This window comes from Gymnogyps californianus, chromosome 1 (assembly GCF_018139145.2).
Source record: "Gymnogyps californianus isolate 813 chromosome 1, ASM1813914v2, whole genome shotgun sequence".
Classification (NCBI taxonomy): Eukaryota; Metazoa; Chordata; class Aves; order Accipitriformes; family Cathartidae; genus Gymnogyps; species Gymnogyps californianus.
The window spans coordinates 66,060,710-66,071,709 of NC_059471.1; positions in this window are offsets into that span (position 1 = coordinate 66,060,710).

An 11,000-nucleotide genomic window follows, 5' to 3' on the forward strand; every position below is an offset into this window, starting at 1 on the left:
CGGAAGTTTTAAACCGGAGCGGCAAACAGAACGAAGCGCAATCCCGCGGTAAATGTCGATGTCTCCTAATCCGTATAAATCAGGAGGGCTGAAGGTAGATTTATTTTAATACGCGTTCCGTGTTGCGAGGGAAGCCGACTTACTGACTTACTCTTCCGAGCCGTGAACGTTCATTTTGTGGTTTTGATGGCTGGGCTGGCGGTCCGGACCTTGCCCGGGGCCGTAAGTTTCCCCCCCCCGGGGGGGAGGTCGGGGGCTGCGGCGGCTGCGGCCGGGCTGCCCGCCCCTGCCCGCCCCTGCCCGCCTCTGCCCCCTGCTCGGCCGGGAGTCCCCGCCGGCCCGGGGGGCACCGACCTCCCCGGGGGACGCGAAGGCACCGGCGAGCGCGCCGCTTCCCCTCTAATTAACACCATGAAAAGCGAAAGCGCTTCGGTTGGAGCGTCCCGAAAAGAAAAGCGACCTCTAAACCCCAAGCCCGAAAAGCAGCCCCGTCCCTCCCGAGCATCCCGGGGGGCGAGCAGGGAGCGGCGGGGTCACACGCTCCCACCCCGCGCAAACTGGGGCGCCGGTTTCAGCGACTGGTGCCAAAGCTGTCGAGCAAAACGATGCGGGTCGGTTCATTGCAGAATGTTGTTCAATGCTTTGAAATTTAATTTAATTTTTTTTTTTCCTAGCTGTTGATCGGTACCTTTCGATATGCTGGAATTAAAAGTTTGCTGTAAACTTCGTCTGATAGTAATAACAGCATTAAGCGTTGCATTTAAATATCATACTGTAGCAATTAAATTTTTAAATTAGTCATAACTGCTTAAACAAAAGGAAAAAAAGATACTTTCAACTTCCAGGGCGGTAATGTCTGTCGCAGCAGGCTGTAAGGCTTTTTAAACCATCTTTTAGCGCTGGCAAACGAGTGCTTCATCTATCCAGGAGTGGGGAAGTGTTAGTTGGTTAATGAGGAGCGGTTTCGGTCCATGTTAGAGATTGCACTTTACCTGTAATGCTGACATGTCAATTGACATATATAACCCTTCGGAGTAATTTTGATAATTTTGTTTAAATCACTCATTCGTAAAAGTGAACGCAAAATTTTCATGGAAGCTGTCTATTGATTTCAAACCAAAATATCCCCCCCCCCTTTTTTTTTTTTAACTATTTGAGCCTTTATTAAAGCGAGGTGTGTGCGGGTTCAGTCAGCAGGCTAGTTTTGGAAATGCTCAGTGCACAAACAGCGCACACAGAAAGCAGGAACCTGTGAGAAACCTTCTGTGGCGCTTGTTACCTCCAGCCAGGCACGGTCCTATATGTAATTTAAAATATTAATAGGCGTACCTTTAAGTATGCAGAATAAGCTGAGTACCTGTTGAACTGTTCCTTGAAACGCGTTATCCATCATGTGTATACGTACTCATACATATCTATACACACGATGATAGCATCATGACCGAAGAGACGTGTACGTGTTGTGTGTGTGTGTGTACGTGTGCACATGCAGACGCATATACATCTGATGCAACCTTGTTACGTGCCTTTTCTTTAAGGGTCATAGCTATTGAAAATCACATTTACTGACAATGCGGAAGAGAAAAATCCCGACGAGACGATCCCGTAGCGCTGAACACGGCTGATGGAGCAGGCGGATTGGGGCGGTCAAGGGAGAAAAGCAAATAAACATCTGTACGCGTCCAAACAACAGAAATACTAGGGGAAGTGCTTAAAAGAGAAATATTACGGCTCTCTAAATGAGCTCCTTTTAACGAGTCTTCCCTCCTCCCCTCACAATTTAGCGGCTCAATGGCGTTATGCCTAGAATAATAGGAATACCTGCACTTTCAACACAAGGGGATTAAACAGACCCAATCTCGGCTATATTCAAATAAGCTTCGAATATTCTCAGCCCGCCTTTCAAAGAAATACAATCCCCTCTGCGAACGTCCAAAAAAAAAAAAAAAAAAACCCAACCAAAAAAAGCCCAACCCTTCCCGAACACCATAAGGGTAGAATTTTTTGCTGTTCGTGGTTTACTGGTTTCGCGGTTTAGTTTAATTTGAGTTAAACTTCACGTTTGGGTATACAAACAAAGTTAAAACAACTTTGCTAGGCAGAAGCGTTGGGTTTAGGCACAGTAAAATAATTCGGTCTTCGGGTTTTTTGCTGTGCGGGTTATATATAAGAGAGTAATTGAATATACAAAACTAAGAATAGTTTTAAGCGATTTATGGTTTAAGTACATTACATCTAAAATTGTATGAAATGTTCCTCCTATAACCTGATTGACAGAGCTATTAAAATCGCCTATGTAGAAGAAATTAAAAAAAAAAAAGTCATCTCGTTTTCAGTAAAAGGAAGGAAAATTCAGGGAGTAAGGCGTAGGGGAGCTGGGCGGAGGTGCCCTCTCTGCGGAGTTAGGCTGCGTGTAGCGTGAGGGGCTTGGGGTCAGGGCCCCCCGCGGGCCGGACCGCTCCCCCCCCGCCCCGGTCACCGCTCTGCCGGCGGGTCCCTCTGCCCCGGGAGGGGGGCGGCGGCAGAGGAGCCAGGAGGACAGGAGGCACAGTGCGATAACAGGTTTGATCCGCTCCGAACTTCGAGCCAAAACGCAAACTTGGCCTGAACTCCACAGCTCTTTTCCCAACGATTCTCCCTCTTTCCCCCCCCCCCCTCCTTTTTTTTTCCCCTCCTTCCCCACCTCCCTCCTTTTTCCGTGCGTGGCTCACTGAGCTCGTAGGAGTGACGCTGGGCCCCGGGGAAAAGCCTTTCCCTCCAGCTCCACTCCTCCACGCCTTCAATCGGAGTCACACCGCAGCAAGCCCGGGGGGGGGGGGTGGGGTGGGGGGCGGCGGGGGGAGCATCGATGGGACGGCCCCGGGCCTCTGGGAGCAACGGAGCGGGGAGGGGGGGGGGACAGGTGAAATTGCTCATGAAGATAAAAAGAGGGACGACTGTAGAAATCTGGGCAGGGGGTCGTGAGGACGCAGCCCCAACGCGCTCGGGGGGCCACAGCGGGGCAAGAAGCCCCCCGAGATGCCCCTTGGCAGGGTTGGGGCGGGTGGGGAGTATCCTCCCTCCCAGCTGCGCCACATGCAGACAGCATCAGGCCGGAGGCACCTGAACGCCTGACGCCGTTACAGCTTTTTATTATCATGCGTAAACTGCCACGGAAGGGGAAAAAAAAAAAAAAACCCCAAACCCAAACCACAAAACACCCCCCTCCCGCCCGCCGAAAACCAAACCAAACAGCTAATCTGAGCGTTGCTGTAGAGTAAAACGCAGCTAAACCACGCGAGCTGGCAGCTGCCCGTGGGTTTGATGCGTTAGCCGGAGGGGATGCGCTCCCGGGCCGGGCGCCGACCCTCTCCCGCGCCCCGCGATGCCCCCGCCTTTCCCGGGGACTCATTGACCCCCCCCGGGCCCGTTTCTGTCCGCTCGCCCCGGCAGGCACCGGCTCTCCCCTTCCCTCCCTCGCTCCGCAACATGTCGGGGAGCGCCGGGAAGGGGCAGCCCCGTGGGGGCGGGCAGCGTCCGAGTGTGTGTGTGTCTGTCTGTGTGTCCGTGTGAGTGTGCAGGGGGCTGATCTTGCGGGAAGGGCCCTCCTGGCTAAGCAAGTCCCCCCGGGGTCGTGGAGCAGTGGGCCTGGGGGGTGTTGTTCGCGGGGTGTGCGCAGGTCTCTGCACGGTGCAGCCCCACGAAGCGAGGTGCCCCCGGTGCCGTCGGAGGGGCTGCAGATGAATGATGCAAGAGGAAGACGGGGGTGGAAGGAGGGGAGGGCGGTGAGAGAGAGGGGGGGAGAGCGCGGGGAGGAGGAGGAGGGGGGCCGGTGTTTGGAGAGCGAGGGATTAGCGAGGAGAGTCCTGACCCCGAGATCAACGGCCAGTCAAACCCGTTTACAATCATCCAGCGGAACACCGACGGCTCCCGCTGCAAGCCAGCGGCCGGCCGGGCAGCCAGCGAAACCAGAGCCCCCCGCGGAGCGGGAGGCTGGTGGGGGAGGCCCCGGCCCGGCTCCGGGGAGAAGGGAGACGCCACAGCCTGGGCGGGGTGGGAAGAGAGGTCCCAGCGGGATGCCGGGGGGCTGCAGCGGGTGGCGGTGTGGAGGATGCTGCGGTGAGCCCCGTCTCCCGGCCGCAGCCTTCTGGCCCCTCACCGACGAGCAGGGGGGAAGGGAAGCGCGGGGATCCAGGCGTGAGAGGCGGGGGTACCGGGCCGGGAAAGCTGGGAAAAACAAGCGCGTTGCTGTCAGCAGGGAAAGGCCGATCTTGAACTCCACACGGGATCCTCCCGGGCTGGGCCGCGGGGCTCCCGGCGACACCAAAGCCCAGCTCCAGTCATGCGTTCAGCGGCGGGCGGGCGCAGGCCGCCCTCCCGGACCGCAGGCCATCTGCCGCACGGCTACCGGGGGCGGGGGGTGGGAGGGGAGGCGCCCCCCGACGGACCGCCGAGCAGGGCCGGCAGCGGCGGGCGGGCGTCTCGGCCGCCGCTCCGGGCCCCGCGGGGCACCGGCGCCGCCGCTCCTCTGTGCCGCTCCCACCCCACGCCCACAGACACTGCACGGGGGGGTGGGGGGAGACGACACACGCTAACTATTTTTTTGGGGGGGGGGGGTTAGGGTCCCTCCACCTCGCGGCATTTTGGCTCCTCCTCTTCCAGAAAACACAGCATCCCCCCAAACCGAGGATGCTCGGTGGCTCGGCGCTAGCCCACGACCAGCGCCCAGCACCTCTGTGCACGTCGCCCCAGCCAAAGGGGAGCTAAAGCAGACGGGCCTGGCCCAGCTCGAAACACCCTTCCTGCAAGTGCCGAGGGAAGCCCCAGGCACCTGCTGCCACGCGTGGCCCAGCTCTGCGAAAAGCGGCGCCGTCCCGCCCTGCTGCCCCTCCGTCTCCCCAGCGCCACGGGGACCCAGGGGGCTCCGGGGAGGGCGGGCGCCCGGGGGCGGCAGGCAGGGACCGGGAGGTACGGGTCAAGATTAAGCCAGCCTCCGTGGGTTCGTGCTGAGGTTAGGGGTGGCTGCTGCTTGCCGGGGGGAAACGGAGGTCTGGGTGGTTTCACACGGCTGAGGGGGAGAGGAGTCGGACAGCAAAGCTTGGCTTGGCTGAAAAGTCACTTCTGGAGAGGCAAGGCCAAAAGAGAGGCAGAGGAGACGAAACAGAAAACGTGGCAGGACACGGCCTTGCAGAGCTCCGAGCCGGGCACGGAGGGGGGGGCTGGCGTGAACGGGGGGGGTTGCAGTGAGGGGCGTGGGGGAGCGGTGGGAGCCGACCCCCGCTGCCCGGGCGGCGGAAGGGAAAGCACAGATTATGCATACGGGGCGGGCAGGGCCCTGCCTGCTTGCCTGCCTGCCTGCCTGCCTGCCTGCTGGCTCCGACCCTCTGCTGAGTAATGTCAGGAGGAGCCGTGAGACAGGGACGGCCCCGAAGGGGAGGGCGGCTGGCAAAGGAGCCGAGGCCCCGGGCACCGGGTGTGCAGGTACGGATGTAACGGGAGGCTTTCATTAGCAGAGGCTGAATGGAAAGCCCGTTGACTTTTCCATGCAGTGAGCCATTCTACTGTTGGAGGAAACTTTGCGAAAGTGAAGAATAGCAAACTGAAGTTTGGAGACTCTCGAGGAGCTTCGCTGTAACAGCGGTGCAGCGTATAGGGCCCGCTTCTGTGGCCGCATGCCCGAGATGGTAAGGGGTGCTAGCAGGAGACCTGGTAGTCCTTCCTAGTCCTCATGCCTAAAATCGGGACACCCCTGGTGATGCCTGTGTAGGATACGCCAGAAGTCAGTAGGAGCTGACTGAACTGAGTTGCACCGCTGTATGTGCCGTCAAAAAGTCCGGAGGTACCGAAGGGAAAGGGCCAGAGAAAACCCTGTCCTTTAAACCGCCCAAAGCTGGTGTGGGGTGAGGAGCAGCCGCCCGGGGAAAGAGCGCTGGTCCCTGGCTTTGGGGTGGAAGCGGTGGGGCCTTGCGACAAAGAACCCCCCGCTTCCTATTTACAAAGCCTCGGGGTGCCCCCGTGCAGTTTCATGCCTATCTTTCCCGGACGGTGTAATTCCCTCAAGGGAGGAGCCTTCAGAAAGGTCTCATTTCAAGAAAGTCATTCAAGTGCTTTAGCATGGCCTGTCAGGATGGGTTTGGGGGTAATACGCTTCATGCTCGGTAAAATCCCATTGTCCACGCTTTCAGCCCGGGCACCTCTCATTGATTTGGAGAAGACGTGTGCCACGGTTAACTGCGGCTCTCAGATAGAGGGACTATCCTTCAGAAACCTTCAAAAAAAAAGGGACAATGAAACCGAGGAGAAGCAGGAGAGCATCTGGCGGTGGTCAAACAATTGGGCAAGTGCTAGAGGGCGAGCTGAGCTCCGAGGAGTGGGAAAACGCGGCTTCAGCCCGGGGCAGACCAGCGTGGGCTGAGGAAGTGCAGCCGACACGGGGGGGAAGGACCGGAGTCTGCAAAATGTGCATTTAGGAAAAAGAATAGCTTTCACCGGGAGGAGGTGAAATATAGTTTACCAAGGCGTAAAACTCTCCATAGCAACTAGGAACTAGCGGTGAACAAAGGCACCATACATTTTGGGCAGTATAATTTATCCACGGGGGGGGGGGGAGGTGTGGGGGGTGCGGGAGGGGTGCAGGGGGAGTAGGGAGACGTTTATTTCCTACCCAAAAATTGTCTCGCGCAAATTTCAGAAGTATTGAATTCGGCTCATTCGGGTTTTTTACTCCCATGCAGAAAAAGTGTATAGGAAGATTGTCTTGCTAAAACTGTTGGACAGTGGATAGTTCAATCCTAATCAGATTAGCAGAATGAAGTAACAGGCTCTTCAGGCTTGGAGCTGCAAACACAAGCAGCCCAAGGCGGGAGGAGAGACCTAAAACTCCACGCACGGGAATTCAAAACGAAGTATCGACACGAAAACACAATTCCGACCCGCTGCGGAAAGCTGGGGGCTCTGAACCCATCTATGGTGCCTCAGAGTTACATACACCCCAACCATGGTCTCCCCTTCCTGCCTTACACACAGGTTAATATCTTTATCTTTTGGAAAAATCTTGACTAATCACTTGAACAAGTGATTGGATTAGCTTTCCGTATTACCTTTCGTTTTACCTATACGTAGCAGAAGACAGAGAGGGGCTTTGCTTTGGTTAGGGGTTTGTTCGAGTTTTTTTCATTATCTGTGCCTTCGTGCATTATCAGTCCTACCTTCCTCTAAATTGCTTTTCAGTCACAGGGCAGGTGAGGGCTGCGTGGTTCCCCCCGATGTTAGAATGTAGGAAATAATGCGAAAAACAAGATGCTCGTGCAATCGAGTCACTGTGAACATGTATATTTCCCGCCTTGAAGGACAGTGAAAAAGAAAAGAAAACGAGATGGGAAACGCCTTTTAAAATACACAGCTGTAGAGAAGCTGAAGCCTGCATGTTTCAGGACGGAGAGGTCTGGAGGAGAACCGTGAATCTCAGATTCCAGAAAATAGCTCAGGAAGATTAAAAATTGAAAAAAAAGGGGGGGGGAGGGAAGAAGATAGAAGATCCGAACAAGGGAAGCGTGGAGTTTAGCCTAACAAACTTCTCAGCGGTGTGTCTTGAATTGCCATAAGTGTGAAGAGGAGGGGATACAGGCATGCAGCGCGTTTTCCCAACGGGGACTTTCCATGCTCTGGTGTCACATCATTACTTAGGTGTCTTGCGGAACAGCCGAAAGAACGAAGAAAAGAGAGCAGAACATTCATTTCTGCCCCCAAAAGCACTCCATTTGTTAATGTTCCTTTCAATTTCTAACTTTCTAGCAAAGCTGAGGAAGTTTCTGCTAACCCTCCATCCAAAAGGTCCATTTAGCAGACCAACTTTTGGGTCGTAACATAGGGACGAATCCTAATCGTGTTGCTTTGACTAGGCAGCTGCAGGGAAAAGCCCTGCATGATTTTCCCGAATATAGCAACATCTTCTCAGTTTTAGGAGTGGCAGACCAAAGCTCACTAGATAAGTGGGACAATCTCATCATCATAAACGTGCCACAGATCCAGATGTTTAAGACAAGGAAAGCAACGAAATGGCGTTATTGCAAAAGACATCCTTGGGCGACCAAATGAGCTATTCGGAACGATTTGGTAGGAGCTTGCTATTTACTTGTATTACTTAGTGGGTAGTTCCAGGTAGATAACCTAAATGTGTTCGTGCATCTCAGACATGTTTAAAATGTTTTGTAATGCCTAAATCATGTGTTCATGTATTCACAGTTACGATGGGTTCCTATTTAAGCGGCTGTATTTATCATCTATCTTAGAGTAGCCTTAGATGCTGAATAAAAGAAGAAGATACTACAGTTGAAAGGTAAACTTATTTTCATGAGAAGGGCCAAACTCGGAGTCCCTTGTTCAAAACACGGTCTCTGCTCCTCAGGATATTCTTGCTGACCTCCTTTAACCAGAAAAATCTAATGCGCACTAAAAAAAAAAAAAAAAAAAAAAGAAGTCATTCATCTTTAATAAAAATCTGCCAGGGTGTGGATAGCAACTGCTTCATAAATATGGCGTCATTTACTTGGGAACATCCCATCATAATTTCCTGACGTTTGCTGGAGAATGCAAATCTGTCTCCATACGCACACGGTTGCTCACCAGGTTCAGATACGGGCGAGCCGAGGTGTCTTGTCGTGCCTTTTAGTTTTAATATCACATGCCCGTTGCCTAACAGGTAGAGGACTCGCTTCAGACATGAAAATTGAATGATGAATACAAGTATGGAGGTGGAAAATCAGAGCTAAAATTTACAGAGGATCGGGTTTGGCTTTTGTGGTACGAGACATAATAATAAAAATTTGAAGAAAGGGCAGAAAACGTATTACGGAAGCTCCGTTCCTGTTCTGTGAAACAGCTGGGCAACATCTGGAATGGAGACCTTTCCCTCATCGGACATCATACAGTAAGCACAGCCACAAAGCCCTTGAAGGGGAAACTTCGGCGTTCCCTCCGCCGGTGCGCACGCCTCGGTTAGCAAGAACACACGGATTAGAGGGATTTCCAGCGTCTCTCTGGGGATCACAAACGGAACTGTGAAATGTTACTTTAAAAAACTCTTCGAGTTTTCGCTGGAAGACGGCTGCCTTTTCCCTACGAACAGGGAGAAAAAGTCTTTTGCATGGAAAGCAGGGGAGAAGGCAGCTGTGGGGGAGCCTCCCCGCCGCCCTGCTGGCCGGGTCAGCCGTGCCTCCTGCGAAAGGGGCTGCTGATTAAAACCGGGTCAGGCTTTAGCGTCCGTTACTTACTCCGAAAATCAACCTGATTAGTCAAACTAGTTGCCAAACGTCAGCTAATGAAGTCCAGGACCCGGCTACCCTGTGCGCTCACCCCCGCCTCTCCTCGACAGCGCCAAATAAGTTTCTTGCAGAAACCGGTGTGAGTGGCCCCTTCCCGCCCCGCTGTGGCACTGCCACCCGGGGGACAGCCGTCCCACGGCCGTGCTTCTTTCGCTGAGTAGGTTCAGGTCTCACCCCCCACGCCCACCTCCATCCCGCGTGGGGGGGTGCTGCCCCGGCCGTGGGGCGGGCGGCCCCCAGCGGGCTGCAGGGGGGTGCAGGGGGGGGGGGCCGGGGGGAGAAGGGGAGGCCGGGCGGTGGCACCGTGCGTGCGGGCGGGCGAGGAGCTCCACGTCCCCGGGGAGCCGCTCCGGGGTCAGGCTATCGCGTCGCAGCGGAGATAACCGCCTCTTGCCCCGGGAGGGGGGACGCGGGACAAAGCCGTGCCCCGGGCCGAGGTCAGGGAACCGGCGGCAGCCAGCCTGCGAGGGCCCTCCGCGTTGCCCTTTCCCGAGTGGGAGAAGTGGGTCTAGCCCCGGGGGTTGGATCAGGCCCCCGGGGTTCCCCGGCCGGGGAGCGCGGAGGTGGCTCATCCGCAGGCACCGACTGAACCTGGCAGCCCTAGACCCGGCCCTAGACCCAGCCTTGCCCCAGAGGCTGTCGTGCTCCGCAGACTTTCTTCTCTCCTGATTCCCTTAATTTTTGCCCACTCGTGACCAAATGGCAACTTCCATGACCTAAGTTGCAGCCTGTCTGCTTGCCTACCTTCTTTCTCTAACGATGTGTTTTGGGTCGTTTTGAGGGAAGCCAGCTACTTAGGGGAATTGGAAAAAGCACGACTGCTTTTAGAAACCTTTTTAGGAAATCTGTGAAAATGTTAAGCTTGGGACTGCAGTATGTTTGCCCATGCACAATACACAAAATATGAACCAATTTAAAGGAAAACTTCAGAGAGGGAGAGAAAAAAATCCAGAATCATTCAGCAGTAAAAGAAAAGGCCAGAAAAATTTCTCATCTTAAACGAGTAGTCACTGAAGAAATATCTTTCCTTATATCAAATGAGACATACTTTGAAGAGTTTCCCTAAATGAAGCGCCTCTAAGACGTGTATTTTCTGCTTCAGCAGCAGGGTTCTGTGTTTTGCTGAGTATCGTCGTGCCACCAACACAGGAAAAATACAGCTAGAGAAGCAAGGAGTGTTGACATACAATTTAATAGTTAGTGACTTTCTCAAACAACAGGTTATCTCCACCTGACAGTAAGATGCTAATAGAAAATAAAAGTAAGAATTTTGCCACTGTACCGAATACTTTCTGAACGTGTAAATAAACATAAACTCAACAAATATTATTCTCATTTTGGAAACTTTACAATACAATTACTGCAGACTACTAAGATCGCTCCACTGACCCTCAACCATACTACACAGATACTGCCAGACTGAATTCCCTTATTATTTCGCAGAGCCAACACTTGTTAAAAGGAGAATGCAGCATCCCTAATTTAAATGTTAGTTTTCCCGGGGAAAAAAAAAAAAAAGAAAAAGGAAAAAAGGAAAAAGAGAAAGCAAGAAAAAATGGTGGTAAGCTGTCTTTTAAAGTGAAAGAAATTTGAGAAGTCTGTAGGAAAGTGGTCTAAAGGTGACTGGACTAGTGTTGTCTCTTGTCCAACCTACAAGTCTTCTGCAGGTTATTTTTCTCTAGTACAAATGTAATTTAA